Here is a 7,234-nt window from a genome sequence, read left to right as displayed (position 1 = left end):
GTCATGGCACGTAGACTGACCAAGCAGTCAAAGAATTAAGGTTGGTTAACAGATACGAGCAACAACAGACACGAGCAACGATAGATACGAGCAAGTTAAATGAAGAAGGTACGAGCAGTCATACAAATAATTCAACGCTCGTACCTATTCAAGACATTCAAAGGTCAAGGATCGAGAAGAGACAAATGAATGAATCTGACAGCAAAAAGAGCCCAGATACAGTATTTAATGAGTATTAAATACTAGAAACATTAGAGAATATGTATTGAATGTATATGATTGCATAACGTAATATTTAAGGTCATTAATTACCCATAATTGTCTTATTATGACAAAGGATAAATCCGTATTCCCAAAACATTTAGAAAAGGGAAAGTCACAAACAACTGTGGGGGGACAAAAAAATATTATTGAAATATACTTTGTTCTATTTGCTTTCAGATTATATTATTCAAAATCTCTTTCTTATGTACTTTTCCGATTATCAGTAACCCGAGTTCAAGCTTTGACCTAAAATCTAATTTTTGGTTAAACACAAGTAACAACTATTACTAACATTAACAGTCTCCCTCACCCCTAGCCCCCCTCACCCCCCAAAATAAATTAGCCTCTGCCATTTGTATGTTACAAATCTAGGTCATTTTCACGAACTGATGTTGATCATCATTAATCAACTTTTCTGTAGAACTCTCTTTGTTTTTCTCCTCTTCCTTCATTTTCATATACATTCCATATAAATATGAAGCAAATCCCCATACGCATAACAAAGTTGAAACTATTTTAGTGCCACCAAAATTATCCCCATACACTATAACCCCACCAAAAACATTAACGGCCATTAACGCCGTCATGCAAATTCCCCCTGTCAATGAACTTGTCAAGAACACCATTCCAGCAGTACCCATAAAACACAACTGCCACGTCACCACGTTAAATATCACCGTTAACCAGTAAGCTTTTTCACCTAAATCAAACATATTTTTACCCTATTTTTTCATCTCCGAAAATCCACCGTCTATAGTCATACCCATCATAGCCAAAACCGTAGCGGCTAATTCCATTACCACTTGCATTTCCACAACCATAGAATAGCAATAAACTTTTCTATATATTTTTTCCATTAATGGGAGATAAAGAGCGAATAATAATCCAGCACCAACTGTTGAGAAAAATCCTATTAAATACTTTGACTTTAGTCAAACCTTTTGGTTTGTCATGGTTTGAACCTAAGGCTAATAAGATCAAACTTAGTGTTAACAAAATAACACAATTTAGATTTGCGTATGTGATTTTTTGTTTGACAATAATTGCGGAAGTAATAAGAGTAAAAGCTAACTGTGAAGATAAAACAAGAGAATTTGTCGAAACGGGAAGATAAGAATTACCCCAAGAAAATAAAAGGTTGTTAAAACCTAATAAAAACGCAATGAGAATAGAGAGTGAGAAGATTTTAGGAGTGAAACCAGTAAATGGTTTTCTATCGGTGGATTTAAAAACATAAAAAGGTAAATAAATAGGGAGAAGGAGAAAAGGAAAGCCAGTAGATTGAACCCAAGCAGAAACCCAACGAGTTAAAAATGAAACAAAGAAGCTTCTGTGAAACAAGAGAATTAGCTGAAGATGTGTATTTTCATTTACAGAATTAGCTGCATATATATACAGATGCTAAGAATCAATCTAAGCCTAATTTTAAGCTTCCATAATCGTGATCCACATTCTGTGGGATTTGATTTACAATTAATAAGGAAAGTAAATATACTACATTAACACAATATATTTCTTAACAATACTATCTATTGATTTGACTTATGTGTTGGGAGTAGATACGTTCTTGTTTTTCCGAGCGCTGTTCTTCTACGTAGGTAATACCTACGTCTCCGCTGGTACGTTCTTGATTTCCTGTAAAAATTTTCTGGTTAACTCACTTTAATTTGCTTCCATTGTTCCTTATTCAATCTCTTAACATTATTTAATCTTGAGGTTATATCTGACGGTCTGCCCGAGTGACCGCCCAGTTTGTACTTTAAATATGGAACTTCTTTTGTTTTGTGTTGTGTATTTCGTGTCTCGCTCTTCTGCTATTCCATCTTGTCGTCTCTTTACTCGCTTGTTAATAGGTGAGTTTTCTGTTATCTCTCTTCATTCTCTTTCTTTGGATTTCTATAGCTGCATTGATGGACTGCAGAGACACTGCTGGGATGTAGGAAATTATAAAAGGAAAAAGATCAAATCAAAGTTAAGAAAGAAGTAAGGGGACACTACTGGAGAACCTTCTCTGCAAAACATAAGTTTTTGGTACAGTAGAACTTTTGAAATGATAACACTGTGCTGGACTTCACTGACTACCAAATACACATGGAAAAAATCAAATAGCCATGCATGGTCTTCAATTTGTAACTCATAGTGCAAACTTTGTGTTCCAACTGTCGCTACACTTAGGTTATCAAACAAAATAGTATTAAAACATCGAAACAGTGCGGTTGTTCTCTTATTTTATTATGTGTGTATTTATTTTATCAGTCACCAAATTGATGATGTCCTCTTTTTGTTCTTCTCTTTTTCCTGTGTGGAGTTCTAATTGTTGTGCATGACGAAAGAGTAATCATCTTACTATTGCGTTACTTCTTATCCTAATTGTTGAATTAAAATTGCAATCCCCATTAGTTTTTTAATACAAGAGAAAGAAATCCATCTGCTTACGTAATCACAATTTAGGTATTTCTCCGGCATAGGCTATGTTAAGAAGTGAAAGTCAGAAGTGCTATATGAAATTAACGCCAGCCATATATTCTCTTGCCGAATATCTTGGAAAAAACTTCAATATTGTCTAAGTTTTAAAGCTTTTTTGGATTGATTACTTACGCCCTTAATATATAATCCTCTATTTGTCGAAAAGGATATCTTTGCACTATCTCTGCACTCACGTTCTTTGGAATTCGTCTTATTTTTGTTGCCAAAAAGATTTGCTACCAAAAGGACTAAGCAATTCGGCCCCAGCCAATACCAACATAAATTTGTATCTACATGTATGGCTGATTATTTCTCTGTATGTTGTATGTTGTTGTAGACAGTATAGGGAACCAATTTCCAACAGTAAATATATAGGGGAAAATTGGTGACTCCATGTCTCCAAAGCATTTTCTGCCTATAGTTGACAGGTTTATAAGTGTGCCTTATGCTAAGTTGTTCCCCTATGTTGTAGCTGTGAATTTTATCCAGCGATAAATTTAAGCTCTCCTGGAATTTATTGTGAATTAATCGTATTACCATTTTATGAATATTGGCTCAATTGTGAATACATCAACTTTTCGTGTTCCTAAACTGATATGCACGTATATTTTATCATTGACTAGGTATTCTGTTTTTGGGTTGCATTTTCCGCAATGCTTTATAAATTACAATTCCTATAGAGATTTGTCAGGAACAACATCGACTGAATAAGTGGGTAACTGTGGTTATGATGGCACTCATATTGTGCTTGTTGGTTGTTTGAACATGTTGATACTCTACATTTGTATGTCTCTCTATTTATATATGTACAAACTTTTATAAAGGTTCAAGAAGAACAGGCATACACGGTCCTATATGGGAAAGACAGAGAAAAATATGGAGACAAGCTCGCCTGTTCTTCACTTACTTGATATCTACCGCAAAAGTAAGGGTTTCTTTACCGTACAGGGTACCTATCAAATTCGAATGGGTTGTCTTCGACGGATTCACTGTTGAAGAGGTTGAATACTTCTTTATTTTAAACATGATGCACAGGTGGAAAAGGTATGTTTTAGCATTTTGTGAATCCAGCTTTTAAACGGAATCATTTCCATGCAACTGACAAAAAAACACAAATGGTTTTTATGGAACTGTATCTGTTATTGGTATATTTACAACATGTTCTTTGTCGGTTGCTGACAGTAGTGGAAGCAAGCTAGATGCACAGGTTGCTGAATATCCAATAATTGGAGCAAAACAAATTGCACGAACTAACTATGCGGGTATGCAGAAACTTAGGCGTTTTTGTATCTGTAAAGAACTGTTATGAATTCTTTGTTGGNTCGGAAAAAGTTTTTTCATGGATAAATTTACTCCGCCGTTATCTACTCTTANTGGTTTTGACTGAGGCATCAAATTGGGTATGAGCAAATTCAATAAAAGATTTTACTAGATCTTGGGTATCCGACTTTTTTTTCATAAGAAACACCCAAGTGCACCTTGTAAAATCATCTACAATAGTAAGAAAGAAACGTGCCCCTGAATGTGTAGGCACCCTATGTGGACCCCAAATATCACAATGTAAAAGATCAAATGGATTATGAGTTGATATTGAACTTGATGAAAATGGAAGTCTAGTTTGTTTGGCCATAGGACAAACAGTACAATTATTCTCAAAAGATTCATTATGAGAAGGCAATGATGGAGAAACTAATTTAAAACGAGATGGTGACGGATGGCCAAGGCGCATGTGCCATAAATTTGAGGGTTGAGAAACTTGATGAGAGGCAGGTATTTTTTGCAAGGGAGACATGTAATAGAGGCCGCCACGCTGTTTACCCAAGCCAATCATCTTCCCCGTAGCCAAGTCCTGTAAAGTACAGAAAGTGGGAAACAACATGGCACAGCAATTCAAAGCATTAGTGACTTGGCTTGCAGACATCAAATTTAAGCGAAAAGAGGGAACACATAAAACATCATTTAAGGTGATCTCTGAGTTGAAAGGTATAGTGCCTGTGCAAGTGATAGAAGCTGAGGATCCAGTGGGTAAGTTAACAATTGGTATTGACGGGGATTCTGTTTTGGTAAAAAGTGTGGAATCAGAAGCTATATGATCAGTAGCTCCACTATCCAAAATCCATGGTTTACTAAATATGGAATTAATTGAAACATTTGGAAAAAGAGAAGAACCTGCTGCATTTGCATAAGCATCGGTATTACCAGTGGCATTATTTTGTGTCATCATAGATAAAGCACGAGCGATTTGTTGAAGTTGACTTGTAGAAAGTCCATGTGAAGAACTGTTGCTCTCTTGAGTATGAATACCATGTGAAGTTTGGGAAGAATCCATAGCATTAGCAGATGGAAGGGTATTGTGCAAATTACCTTGGCTCCTACGTGAGGGTTGCTGACCATTTTGGTTGTTTGATTTGTTTGAAACCCAAGTGCCATTTTTAAACTTACATCTATCTTCTGTATGGCCCTTTTTGTCACAATAATTGCAATGAAATTTAAGAGTTCTGCAATTTTCAATTGTATGTCCCTCTCTGTTGCAGTGTTCACAATACTTATTTTTGAACTTGTTTGAAAAATTGATTGGACGACTTTGAACTGTAGCAGCAATGGAAAAAATTTTAATTGATTCCGACGACATACCTCGCTGCGTTTCTTCTTGTATAGCAAGAGAGTAGGCTTGACGTACATTCGCTAATGAAGACATCATGAGAACATTTGAACGGACAACATTGTAAGTGTCATTGAGGCCCATGAGAAATTGCATTACGCGATCTTCTTCCATGTATTCACCATGTTCTTTTATCTGGTTGCAAGTGGGGATAGATCGATGCGTGTCTAATTCATCCCAAAGACCTTCGAGTTTTGTAAAATATGCAGAGACCGACATTGTACCTTGTGAAAGAGATGCCAATGACTTTTGGATCTGATAGATAGCTGGTGCATTCTTTTGCGAGAATTGATCTCTAAAATCCTCCCATACTTGATAAGCGGTCTTAGCATGAATGACTCCTTTGGCTAGATCGGCTCCACTGAATGTGTAAGCCATGATAGAACCATGTTGTTACATTGATTCCATTGCGCATATTCTGTTCGTTGTTCCGTCTCTAGAGGTGGTTTGATAGTTCCGCTGATAAAGCCAATTTTGTTCTTGGCTGTGAGGGCATGTATCATGGATTTACTCCATGATGGATAGTTGGTGCCGTTCAGTTTCACTGGAACGAGCATATGATTGGGGTGACCTGAAGGATGAACAAAATATGGATTAGATTGGTCCAAACCAAGGCTTTGCTGGATGGTTTTTGAAGTATCAGATTGGTAGATTGGTGTTTCGTCTTTGTCGTTCACCATTTTCTCGAGAAAATGGTGGCTGCTCTGATACCAAGTTAAAAATGAAACAAAGAAGCTTCTGTGAAACAAGAGAATTAGCTGAAGATGTGTATTTTCATTTACAGAATTAGCTGCATATATATACAGATGCTAAGAATCAATCTAAGCCTAATTTTAAGCTTTCATAATCGTGATTCACATTCTGTGGGATTTGATTTACAATTAATAAGGAAAGTAAATATACTACATTAACACAATATATTTCTTAACAACTTGCACCTTTGTGATTGAAGTAGAATTTTGAGAGTAGGGTTGATGAGATTGAACCAACAAAAAGACACAAGTAGTTAATTGCTAGGAGAAAAATGTTACGTTTTTTTAGTGGTTGAAGTAGTGTTTGTTGTTTCTTGGTCATGCATTTGGACTCTACTACTACCACTTTTTTTGGTGGTGTTTTTTGTGTCTGTAATCATAAGCTCTCTTGAAAAATTAGCCTGATCTTGTTCCTGTTGTGGAACTAAGAACTCCATTGAATGAAAAAGAAAGAGCAAAGAAAAGTAGGGTTGAAAAGAAAAATTGGATTTAGTATGGTGGATGGGAGGATGTTTCTTGTAGAGAAAAGATGACTTTGGTGAATACTGACTTAGGTATAAAAAGGTGGACTCTAGTGAGGAATTATCCTAAAAGGGTAATTTTTTACCCTTTTAAAAAAATTCTCTTTTTTGCTTAAAAGAGTTGTAGTTAATTCATTCAATGACAGATTAAAATTATTTAAAAATTGAATAGCATTTTATCATCTACGGTGAATGTCCATAAACAGCTTTAAAATACGATTATTAGTAATCTTGAATTGATTTGTGAAAAAATAATTGAAAATAATTAAATTCTTTCTTGAAATTGTTTTCTAGTACAAAATCAAGAAAAGGAAGGTACATGGTTGAGCATGAGGAAAGCTTTCGGCTAATCATAAGGAGAGGGAGATAGGGTACTTGAGTATCCAATATCGCAATCTAACGTGCATGATAATGACAATGATGCATTTTTTTTTGTATAAATGATCATATGATATGCTCGATGAGATTTCCTATATAGGCATATAATAGGAAAAAGTTAAATTATATGACACGAAATGATATAATATCAATGGCGACAATTACGTCTCAATTTCAAGTTAATTGACGTC

General features: G+C 35.4%; 1 pseudogene; it reads right to left on the bottom strand.

Moving 5' to 3' along the window:
- Positions 1–632: 632 nt before the first annotated feature.
- Positions 633–6,466, bottom strand: LOC109216924 (annotated as a pseudogene).
- Between the last annotated feature and the right edge of the window lie 768 nt (positions 6,467–7,234).

Source organism: Nicotiana attenuata, unplaced genomic scaffold (genome assembly GCF_001879085.1).
Source record: "Nicotiana attenuata strain UT unplaced genomic scaffold, NIATTr2, whole genome shotgun sequence".
NCBI lineage: Eukaryota > Viridiplantae > Streptophyta > Magnoliopsida > Solanales > Solanaceae > Nicotiana > Nicotiana attenuata.
The sequence above is the reverse complement of the archived record's forward strand: the minus strand, read 5'-3'. Positions and strand labels throughout refer to the sequence as shown.